This window comes from Salmo trutta, chromosome 20, assembly GCF_901001165.1.
Source record: "Salmo trutta chromosome 20, fSalTru1.1, whole genome shotgun sequence".
NCBI classification, from domain to species: Eukaryota; Metazoa; Chordata; class Actinopteri; order Salmoniformes; family Salmonidae; genus Salmo; species Salmo trutta.
In genome coordinates this window covers 54372183-54384771 of record NC_042976.1, presented here as the reverse complement: position 1 = coordinate 54384771, position 12589 = coordinate 54372183, and the positions used below count along the sequence as shown (strand labels likewise).

General features: G+C 41.4%; 1 protein-coding gene across 5 annotated transcripts in view; it reads right to left on the bottom strand.

Moving 5' to 3' along the window:
* Window positions 1–12589, bottom strand: part of LOC115156246 (LIM domain only protein 7) — a 97115-nt gene that overhangs the window by 71537 nt on the left and 12989 nt on the right. For all 5 annotated transcript variants that reach the window (XM_029703684.1, XM_029703685.1, XM_029703687.1 and 2 more), the window contains exon 2: window positions 3828–3944. The gene's annotated coding sequence lies outside the window, so the exon portion shown is untranslated. The remainder of the gene's footprint in view (window positions 1–3827; window positions 3945–12589) is intronic.

The following is a 12589-nucleotide window of genomic DNA, read 5'->3' as shown; positions in this document are numbered from 1 at the left end:
GGCCATTTTGAGCCTGGAATCAAACCCACAGATGCTGATGCTCCAGATACTCAACTAGTCTAAGGCCAGTTTTATTGCTACTTTAATCAGGACAACAGTTTTCAGCTGTGCTAACATAATTGCAAAAGGGTTTTCTAAATGATCAATTAACCTTTTAAAATAATAAAATTGGGTTAGCTAACAACGTGCCATTGGAATACAGGAGTGATGGTTGCTGATAATGGGCCTCTGTATACAGTGAGGGAAAAAAATAATTTGATCCCCTGCGGATTTTGTACGTTTGCCCACTGATAAAGAAATGATCAGTCTATCATTTTAATGGTAGGTTTATTTGAACAGTGAGAGACAAAATAACAACAACAAAAAATCCAGAAAAACGCATGTCAAAAATGTTATAAATTGATTTGCATTTTAATGAGGGAAATAAGTATTTGACCCCCTCTCAATCAGAAAGATTTCTGGCTCCCAGGTGTCTTTTATACAGGTAACGAGCTGAGACTGGAAGCACACTTAAAGGGAGTGCTCCTAATCTCAGTTTGTTACCTGTATAAAAGACACCTATTCACAGAAGCAATCAATGAATCAGATTCCAAACTCTCCAACATGGCCAAGACCAAAGAGCTCTCCAAGGATGTCAGGGACAAGATTGTAGACCTACACAAGGCTGGAATGGGCTACAAGACCATCGCCAAGCAGCTTGGTGAGAAGGTGACAACAGTTGGTGCGATTATTCTCAAATGGAAGAAACACAAAAGAACTGTCAATCTCCCTCGGCCTGGGGCTCCATGCAAGCTCTCACCTCGTGGAGTTGCAATAATCATGAGAACGGTGAGGAATCACCCCAGAACTACACGGGAGGATCTTGTCAATGATCTCAAGGCAGCTGGGACCATAGTCACCAAGAAAACAATTGGTAACACACTACGCCGTGAAGGACTGAAATCCTGCAGCGCCCGCAAGGTCCCCCTGCTCAAGAAAGCACATATACATGCCCGTCTGAAGTTTGCCAATGAACATCTGAATGATTCAGAGGACAACTGGGTGAAAGTGTTGTGGTCAGATGAGACCAAAATGGAGCTCTTTGGCATCAACTCAACTCACCGTGTTTGGAGGAGGAGGAATGCTGCCTATGACCCCAAGAACACCATCCCCACCGTCAAACATGGAGGTGGAAACATTATGCTTTTGAGGTGTTTTTCCTGCTAAGGGGACAGGAAAACTTCACCGCATCAAAGGGACGATGGACGGGGCCATGTACCGTCAAATCTTGGGTGAGAACCTCCTTCCCTTAGCCAGGGCATTGAAAATGTGTCGTGGATGGGTATTCCAGTATGACAATGACCCAAAACACACGGCCAAGGCAACAAAGGAGTGGCTCAAGAAGAAGCACATTAAGGTCCTGGAGTGGCCTAGCCAGTCTCCAGACCTTAATCCCATAGAAAATCTGTGGAGGGAGCTGAAAGTTCGAGTTGCCAAACGTCAGCCTCGAAACCTTAATGACTTGGAGAAGATCTGCAAAGAGGAGTGGGACAAAATCCCTCCTGAGATGTGTGCAAACCTGGTGGCCAACTACAAGAAACGTCTGACCTCTGTGATTTCCAACAAGGGTTTTGCCACCAAGTACTAAGTCATGTTTTGCAGAGGGGTCAAATACTTATTTCCCTCATTAAAATGCAAACAAATTTATAACATTTTTGACATGCGTTTTTCTGGATTTTTTGGTTGTTATTCTGTCTCTCACTGTTCAAATAAACCTACCATTAAAATGATAGATTAATAATTTCTTTGTCAGTGGGCAAACGTCTAAAATCAGCAGGGGATCAAATACTTTTTTCCCTCACTGTAAGTTGAAAACACTTTTTGGGGGGGAGAACATTTCTTTGGGACCATCAGGCGATGTCCGGACAACTGATAACAATATTCTTGTTACGTTTCCATGAAACGTGTCTAGAACATTAATATCTTACATTCAGAGAACATTGCAACTATGTTCTGTGTATGTTTGGTGGGACATTAATGGAATATTCTCTTAACCCTCAGAAAACTGGACACATGAATGTTCTTGCAACCACCCATAAAACACATTTAGAACATTAATGTTGTATAGTCTAAGAACATTGTAACCATGTTCTAGATAAGTTCTGGTTGACATTAAGGGAATGTTCTCCTAACTTTAACACCAAAACATGATAAAAAGTTTCTCAGAACATTTTTGCTAACATAGATGGAATGTTCCCCTAACTAATGGAAAACTGGACACTCAAATATTAGGTAAACATTACGGGTAACATTACAAAAACATTCTCTCTCTCCCTAGAATTGTTAGCTGGGTAACCGTCACTGTTGACTGTTGTTTATCATAAAATTCGTATGGTATAGAGCGTATTTGCAGGGGTTGCTTGGTAAATCTAACTATAAACAAACCAAACTGTCAAATTCAACATTGTGCCTTCCACCCCCTCTGTCGTGACAAACACAAGTCCATGAATGTGCACACACAGAGACCAACACACTTCCATACATGTACCAAGTGACCTATGCACTCCTAAGTAAAGAAGATTAAAATAGCTGAGTCAGAAGAATGGATCAGTTATGCTATGGTTTTAGTGCTGACTGTCAAGTATTCTGAGGCCCCTAAACCAATGGGCTGACTTCCTTAACACATAGCTAACATACCAGGAAGGATGTAGAGATGGTTTTAGTGCCGACTGTCAAGTATACTGAGGCCTCTAAACCAATGGGCTGACTTCCTTAACACATAGCTAACATACCAGGAAGGATGTAGAGATGGTTTTAGTGCCGACTGTCAAGTATTCTGAGGCCCCTAAACCAATGGGCTGACTTCCTTAACACATAGCTAACATACCAGGAAGGATGTAGAGATGGTTTTAGTGCTGACTGTCAAGTATTCTGAGGCCCCTAAACCAATGGGCTGACTTCCTTAACACATAGCTAACATACCAGGAAGGATGTAGAGATGGTTTTAGTGCCGACTGTCAAGTATACTGAGGCCCCTAAACCAATGGGCTGACTTCCTTAACACATAGCTAACATACCAGGAAGGATGTAGAGATGGTTTTAGTGCCGACTGTCAAGCATTCTGAGGCCCCAAACCAATGGGCTGACTTCCTTAACACATAGCTAACATACCAGGAAGGATGTAGAGATGGTTTTAGTGCCGACTGTCAAGTATTCTGAGGCCCCTAAACCAATGGGCTGACTTCCTTAACACATAGCTAACATACCAGGAAGGATATAGACATGTGTTGGCCAGTGGGTGTAAAAGAGGATTTCATTCATACGATTCCTAGTTAGGCTGATTACTCAAACCATTACAGGGTAGCACACATAACATAAAAACTGTAGGTTGAATAAAGAACAGGTACATCAGGTCAGCGGTCCATTCTAATTCAATCTCATGAATCTCATGAACTGAAATTCCAATTAAAGTATTGAAAAATCCTCATTGAAATTAAAAGGCACCTTTCCATTCTTAATGTTAATTCTCTTCCTGAATTGACCGAATTGAAATGGATGGACCCCAAACTGGTCTAGACCACTGTAGTAGAGTGAGGCAGATTTACATTTAATAGTGCTAATACTGTACTTGGCCCTGGTCTTGCAAACTCCTATGGTTAAACACGTTAACAAGACAGTACAAACAGATCTGTGACCAGGCTATAAATACTGTACCCATAGAAACATAATTACTAGAAGGGACAAACAGTAATGGAATGGGTTATATAGAGTATAATAGAGTGGATGATTATAGAATAATAGAACGTTAACCTAGGCTAGCACAGCGTACAGTAAGGTTATTTATTTACCTTGGATAGCGCTGCTATGTCCAGTAGTCCTTCGAAGGCCTTGAGGTTTAAGTTAGGTCCATTATAGAAGGGCTCGCATTGTGCCTTCCTACCTAGCCAGTATATGGTGATCAGCACCTGGGAGAAAGAGGACATGGCTTAATACAAACATTATAATTATAATGTACGTATAGTTTCTTTAAAGGAGCAATGCCAATTCTGTAATATTTTTCTACAACAGAATAAAGAGCATATTACTATGAGAGTATTTGCTTCTTTTCAAATATGTTGAGTGTTTGATTGAGCCTGCCTGGAGTGCCAGTTGGGTGGGGTTTGAACTTGTGTGGCTAAAGTATTTGAAAGAAAACATACTGTGTGAACCCAGGTAAACAGTTGAAAACAGTATGACGTTCAGTTCTATATTGATAAGAACACACTTACAGTACATTCTAGCAGCACACTAAATAGACTGTATATAGTGTGGACTGTTAGGATGGATCATGATAAGATTTCTGTATAGTAATGACCCAGCAGAGTTGTCATAAGGTCATACTGGCCCCTGTGAACACTAGTGTCCAGCTCTTTGTTTTCCTGCCTCATCCAGAATCCTTTGATACACCACTGTTTGTTTGTGTGCACTGACCTGACCTAAACCCCTTGTTAACATGTAGGGCTTTCAACTAATACAGTTGTATTAGTTGTATTGTACAGATGTGACGCTTGGCATTCAGGCCAAAGAGTTCAATCTTGGTTTCATCAGACCAGAGAATCTTGTTTCTCATGGTTTGAGAGTATTTAGGTGCCTTTTGGCAAACTCCAAGCAGGCTGTCATGTGCCTTTTACTGAGGAGTGACTTCCATCTGGCCACTACAATAAAGGCCTGATTGGTGGAGTGGTTGTTCTTCTGGAAGGTCCATCGGGTGCTTGGTCACCTCCCTGACCAAGGCCCTTCTCTCCTGATTACTCAGTTTGGTCAGGCGGCCAGCTCTAGGAAGAGTCTCGGTCTTGGTAGTTCCAAACTTCTTCCATTTAAGAATGATGGAGGCCACTGTGTTCTTGGGGACCTTCAGTGCTGTAGACATTTTTTCGTACCCTTCCTCTGATCTGTTCCTCGACACAATCCTGTCTCAGAGCTCTACAGACAATTCCTTCGACTTCATGGCTTGGTTTTTGCTCTGACATGCACTGTCAACTGTGGGACTTTATATAGACAGGTGTGTGCCTTTCCAAATCATGTCCAATCAATTGAATTTACCACAGATGGACTCCAATGAAGTTGTAGAAAGATCAAGGATGATCAATGGAAACAGGATGCACCTGAGCTCAATTTCAAGTCTCATAGAAAAGGGTCTGAATACTTATGTACATAAGGTTTTTCAGTTTTTATTAATTATTAATTAGCAAAAATGTCAAAAAACTGGTTTTGCTTTGTCATTATGGGGTATTGTGTATAGGTTGATGTATAGGTTATTTTTTAGATCTATTTTAGAATAAGGCTGTAACTTAACAAATATTTAGAGAAAGTGAAGGGGTCTGAATACTTTCCGAATGCACTGTATGTATGACTACTAGGGCCAGGCAATGCAGTTAAATCTCCCGCAACCCGTTACAGACATAGAACGCAGCTATTGTCAATAGTGACCATTGATAACTTTTCAGAAAATTTAATAAAAGATGCAGCATCAGGTATGTACGTTTTCAGACAGTAGAATTCTGCTCCTACGTAAAATGTTCTGTATTTTTTCCCTGACAACAATAAACGTTGCTGACTGATGTGCTGCAGTGTTGTTTTTTATGCAGTTTTATGGTATGGTAGCTAGATGTGTTTTATTTCTACTAAATGTCAGGGTATTAAATAAACTTTAAAGTACTCTGTTAGGAGAGAGTGGTCTGCGCGCAGGCAGCAGGCAAGCAGAAAGCGCGCAGCAGCTCAAGATTATTTGATTGACTGTTCTGATTGCCTAGTGATGGACTTTAGTCCTGCTTCAGAAGTAAAATGCCAGTTCGTATCACCAGAGGTTTTAAACAAAAAAACGTAGTGTAGCCTACCCTACCAGAAAAACAACATTCCTTAGCCGAGGCGCTTTCAAGGGGCCACATTCCATTATGTCTGAAAAGCTTAATCAATGCAGGCTACCAGTAGCCTACTGTAGGACATCGGTCCCATGAACAGGATAGGATATTATACACTCAAGAGACCTAAAACTGAACACACATCACTAGCAAAGAGACCGAGCAGGCAGAGCAGGCAGGCCAACGCGAGGGAGAAGAAGGCAGAGAAGCTTGCTCATGTTTTGGTAATCTGTATCTCACAATGTTTTGTCTTGCATGCCTTGCAAATTCCCCATGTAGCATGAAGTTTGCCTCTTCCTCTCTGGTTTTATTTGAATTACACAACTCCCCAAGCCTTTATAGCCTTCCGGCTGTAATACGGAAAATAATGTTTCGCGATAAACTTGGATTTTAATTAAGTGGGGGAGAAAAAAAAAATGTTTTTCAGTTAAGGAGTTTTCTTAACATTAAGGATTCCAACTTCGTTTTAACGTTCACACCCTTACTTACAACCTTGCTGAACTGGATTGCTTTCATTTTGGTGGTGTTGACAAATCGGGGACAAATCTTTGACAATAACTTATCAACATGGACATAGCCCCCTCCTGTGAGTCAAATGCTACAACCTCTTCTTAGTTATACAACTTTTCAAACCTCCACACTCCGGGATAGATGAAGAGGTCTTAGACAACATCCTTCCTAGTTCGACCGCCAATGGGAATGGAAGAGGAAGTCTGACAGTAATTTCTTGTGTGGTTTCGTCCGAGACACAACTGGAGCCCTCTGACAGAGGCCCTACCTGCACCAGTATATACCATACAGGTTCACATTGGCTGTAAATCTGATAGGCTGATGGCTATGGGAGTTACAAGTAAAAGAGCTGATCTTTCAGAAACACTGTGTACATGAATGTATGTGACTGTTTTGAATGGGGCTCATTCAGTGGATGGGTACCGCGCCACCTTCTTAGCTCTTCACAGTCTCCTTTTGGCTAATTTCTTGTGACTTCATTCCATTTAATTTCTAAAGATGTAGATACTCACACAGGCTAAGCACACACACATTTTGAATAGGTGTAAGACAAATTATGGCAAAAAAACAACAAAAGGATCTTGCAAAAAATTGCCAACTTCTGCCATTGCTCCGTGCTTAACTACCTGTATACAATGGCCTTCTATGTATGTCCATCAGCAACACTGTACCAGAGATGAAACTATAATCAGAACATGGATGGAACTAACACCCACCCAGGAGGAGCACCACCATCATGGCCACACCCATAACATACCAATTACCCATTTGTTCACTCACCCATGACAAGCCCTGCAGTGTGTCAATGCCATCACGCACTGACAATGGATGGGTAGGTCTGCCATTCCTGATGAGTGATGCCTCAACACTGAACACACTGACCACACCTACCTAAACACCACGTTGTACTGAAAGTACACCATCCCAAAATAAAAATACCAAAGCCTTAAATTAATGGGTGTGCACAGCAGTGCAGTCAGCACAACTGCAAAAATAAAGATCACCCGTCTTTCTGCATGATTGATTGATTGATTCAGCAAGGGCATGGAATGTTTTCTCTCTGCATTCTTTATCAGTGAATAACCCACATGTATGCGTACACATAACACCTTGTCACCCAGTATCAATGAAGCATTATGAAAAATTAGAAGGAAATGTCAGATCAGTCTGGCATCAGCTTTTGGAGGTGACACACACACATACATACACACACACACATATATACATACATACATACATACATATATACACACATATATACATATGAGAAAGGGATTGTGTAACACTTAATCAGACACTACAGCCACTGTTGGTGAGTGAGAGGAGAAGCGGGGCGGGCAAACAGGGTGAGGCTGGCATTTCTCTCTCCAGCCAGGGAGCACAAATATAGCCCTTGTGTTGTGTTGCCCCGTTGCCGTTTACAGCCAGGGCCGTAACCATGGAGAAGAGAGAGGACTTTATTGGCTGTTCACCATCACTCCTCGTTCCGTTTCACAATTTCTTCACAGTTCACACATGGCTGCATAGAGGACAGACAGTTTGAGCGGTCCTGTGATGAAACCAAACCAATACAGTGCAAGTTTGTCACACAGACACATCATAAATGCAAACAGAGTGACAGTTCCAGACTTGTCATTGTGGAGGTAAAACCACCAAACAAACACTGTTTCTTTCTGCATACCAGGGAAATTCTGAAATGTCAATTACACTTATACAGGACCTCCTCGAATATGAGATGGTGTATGTCAATGGGTTAATACTGTCATGAAAATGTAAAAATGTTAATGGCATATTTGTGCAACATTCCTTTTCCGCTTGATTTTGTTTAGTTAAAGTAAACTTTAATATCCAGCCGTCAATCATTTGTGAGGATTGTGGTCTGACAAAAAGGCACTCCACCCTGTAAATCAGACAGTTTGCTTGATCAACTGTGGCAGAGAGTATTACATAATCATATGCTATCGTGCCACATTGCCACTCCTCTAGCTAATTGTCTGGTGACGGTCGTTTAAATCCCTCAGGGGCAAAAGATTTTTGTACTCTACCTCCCTCAGAATCCTCTGTGCAGTTCTGTTTTTGGGCTGTGAAGTAAACACCCCATGTCAATAATTTGCTAAACCAAAAGGCCAACAGCAGAGGGACTTTGGACCATAAATGTAGTCTGCCTCTCAGACACAGAAAGGAAGCAGACAGGCCACAAAGTTAAACATAAGCAGGGCTAAATACACCATATTTAAGCTGCATGTAGTATTTGGGGAATTGTTATTAAGTACACTCCTCAGGAGCACCAGTGTGTCCTTGGCACTGAATCCATCCTTAATGTTACTGATTGCTTAGAATGTGCACAGACCGGGGTAATTTACACTAGGGCGAAACCATTTTCTACCTTAACTCCAACAAATGAAAAAGGATCAGAAAACCAGTTAGTATATGGTGTGACCACCATTTGCCTCATGCAGCAGGACATCTCCTTCGCATAGTTGATCAGGCTGCTGATTGTGGCCTGTGGAATGTTGTCCCACTCCTCTCCAATGGCAAGTTGCTGGATATTGGCGGGAACTGGAACACGCTGTCTTACACGTCGATCCAGAGCATCCCAAACATGCTCAATGAGTGATATGTCTGAGTATGCAGGCCATGGAAGAACTGAGACATTTTTAGCTTCCAGGAATTGTGTACAGATCCTTGCGACATTGGGCTGTGCATTATCATACTGAAACATGACGTGATGGCGGCGGACGAATGACACGGCAATGGGCCTCAGGATCTTGTCACGGTATCTCTGTGTATTCAAATTGCCAAATCGATAAAATGCAATTGTGTTCGTTGTCTGCCTGCCCATACTATAACCCCATCGCCACCATGGGGCGGTGGTTCACAACATTGACATCAGCAAACCGCTCGCCCACATGACGCCATACACACTGTCTGGTCAAGATCCTGGTGAGGACGATGAGCACGCAGATTAGACGGTTTCTGACAGTTTGTGCAGAAATTCTTCAGTTGTGCAAACCCACAATTTCATCAGAAGTCTGAGTGGCTGGTCTCAGATGAACCTGCAGGTGAAGAGGCTGGCGTGGTCTGTGGTTGTTAGCCAGTTGGCCAAATTCTCTAAAACAACATTGATGAAGCTTATGGTAGTGAAATGAACATTTGATTCTGAATTTATATTTTTGTTTTCTATAGAATATTTTCTACATGTCACATGCAACCTCATGTTTTCATAAGAAATATTTTATCAGTCCGTATCCTCAACCCAACAGCTTTTTCATGACATATGGCAATTTTCATCCAAGGTATGTGCACTTTTGACAGACTTATCAGTGGTTAGGTTACGTAAGGCTGGGTAATAGAGACGTATACACCAGCCAGCGGTAGTGCTGAGAGATGTGCTTTTTGAGATCAGTTCAATAAAAAAATAATCACGGTTTTACAATTTTTTTTAAATGAAATGCATTAGGAAATAATGCCATTAAAATTATTATAGCTTTTTAATCGGAATTCCAAAGCCCATAACCCATAATGTCAAAGTGGAATCATGTTTTTTGACATTTTTACAAATGAATTAATAATGAGAAGCTGAAATGTCTTGGCTCAATAAGTATTCAGCCCCTTTGTTATAGCAAGCCAAAACAAGTTCAGGAGTAAAAATAGATGGATTTTCAGAAAATCACATTGGGCTGAACAACGCCATTTACCTGTTTATTTGGGTCCCCATTAGCTTTTGTAGAAGCAGCGGCTACTCTTCCCGGGTTCCACAAAAAACACAACAAGTAACAAAATACATACACTGAAAGACAAGAACATTTACAAAAAAAAATAAAAAAATAAACACAAATAAATAAACAATAGAACAAAATAAACTACTGCCAGTTGGGGAACCCTGTTACAGTATGACCTGGAGAGGTAGGTGAGGTCAAATGTAAGATTAGAGCCATTATGATAGATGTGTGGCAGAAGCGGAGTGACAGCGAGCCCAAGGGCCAGCATTTAAAGGTCAGATTAGGAAGGAAGAGGTGGTGTTTGCTCTGTTGCGCCTATGACATCTGGTTGGCAAGCACGTGAATGGTTTGTGTATGGAATGTATGGTTGATGAAACAGTGAAGCATGTGTTGATGTATTGTTGTAAGTACCGGTATGTTGGAGAGGGAAATATTGATGTGTAGGGTTGCTGAGGTTGGACGGGGATGGGTGGGGGTTGGAAGGGATTTGGGTTATGGGTAGGATTTGTTAGAAGTTAGTAGGGCTCTTATTTTCTTAGTAGTACAGGATTAGGTAGGAGGGTTTAGTTTTTCTTAATGTTTGGTTCTTTAATCATTTAGTCGGTAAGCTGTTGACAACACACTCCAGTACAGTAGGTGGCAGCATTCACCTCTAATGTTTGTTTGTTGCTGCCATAATACCAGAAGAACAAGACGACCACCAGGAGAGGTTTTGCCATAGACATAAGAATAAATAGAACGGGCCTGGGAGCTCTAACACTGGTAATTGGCTCGTAAAGCCATTGGTACAATCCCAATGGTGGCCTGGTATTGTGTGATGCAATAATTTCCATGGTATTTTGGAATGTCCTATAAACTGATGCTGGATTGCCATGGGAATGTAGAATGTTCAGTAAAATGATGCTAACTGATGTGGTTCATGCAATGGCATGTGTATGGGATAATCAAGGTGGGGCTATGCGTTCTATGGAAAATAATCAAAGATGTGGAAGGTGTGTTGCACTCAGAGTATGTGAGTGGAGTTGAGCGGTCAGAAATCCCGCTCATGCTTAAGGGGCTGTGGTGGCACACTGCTCTGGAGCTCCACCTCCTTTCCAACTGCTCCACTAAAAAGCGTTTCTCACTCACAGGAAAAAAAACCTGCCACTCCAAATTTGCTCCATTTATTAAAATCACCATTTAACCAACACCCATTTATTTTTGTGACTACCTGGACCTACAATTTGGTTTTGAAACCAAGCCATATGATTTGAATGAAAAGTATTTTAATAAACATGAAAAGGTGACTAAAGAAGCGCTCATCATCTGAAATAGGCTACATGTCCTATTAAACAGCATATAAACACTCTAAACAGGTCAAGAGCCAGACAGGTAGCCTAAGGAGGAAGAAAAATGTTTTACTTAGGGTATATTATTAGCCTATTATTTAAATTATTCCAAGGCTATATAGCCTACAAAGAAATACATTGTGAAGCATTTGCGAGTGCGACACACTAGGCAGGCAGGGACATTAAGGCTCAGCGTTTAAACATTTTGTTGAATTAAATCGTTATAGTCTATAAATTGTGCATATAGGCTGTGACTTACTGAGAATGAAATACAAATGAAACAAAAATGCCTTATTAGGCTCAGTCTAGTGCCTTTGAACTAGAAACACGAGTTTGGCCAGAGTCTGGCTTCAGGCTCATGCGATGGTGCCTGGAGAGCAGGCCAGCAGTCGCAAATACCCTCTTCACACTGGCGGAGCCGCTGGGGATGCTAAACACCCTTCAGGCCACTCTTGCCAGGCTGGGCAGTTTTCTTTAATTATTTTTTTATGTATAGGTAGGCCTAAAGGTTTTTAGGCAAAATAACCCTATCAAAACGTAAAATAATTTGAAAGAGGAAATATGTCAGGCCTATTGGGTCAAAATTAATTATAGCCTACTGTATAGATATAACTTATAAGAGATCAGAATTTTTGTTTATAAATACTTTGCTACAATTCCATACTTAACCAGCTACCCACGTCATTCCTTTCTGTTAGCATGTGCACGTAGTAAGTACACCATCATGCTTTTGGGATACGTGTCTTTTCAGATTCCACAATGATTCTTTAGTTGTGGACACAACATCAACGCACTCTCTCTTGTTCTCCCTCATCTCTGTAAATCAACCTGATTTAGCACCTGTGTGTTTTATCAGTTTCTTTATGAAAATATTTAGTGAACTCCATGATAGTAGCTAAAGCAAGGGGCTATAGCAGCACACAAGTAGACTACAAATGCATGCTGGACCGGGCATGCCCTAAACTTGATAAGTGAGCAGTACTGGAGCAGGTGAGAAGGCCAACGCTCTAGCCTTTGGGAAACTTGCTCCTCGATGTGCTCCAACTCCACTCACATAATCTGGTTCCACTAGATGTTAGCAGAGTGGAACTAACCTTCCACGGAGTTGCATTATTTTCCAGAGAACGCATAGAACCCAGAGTTGATTATC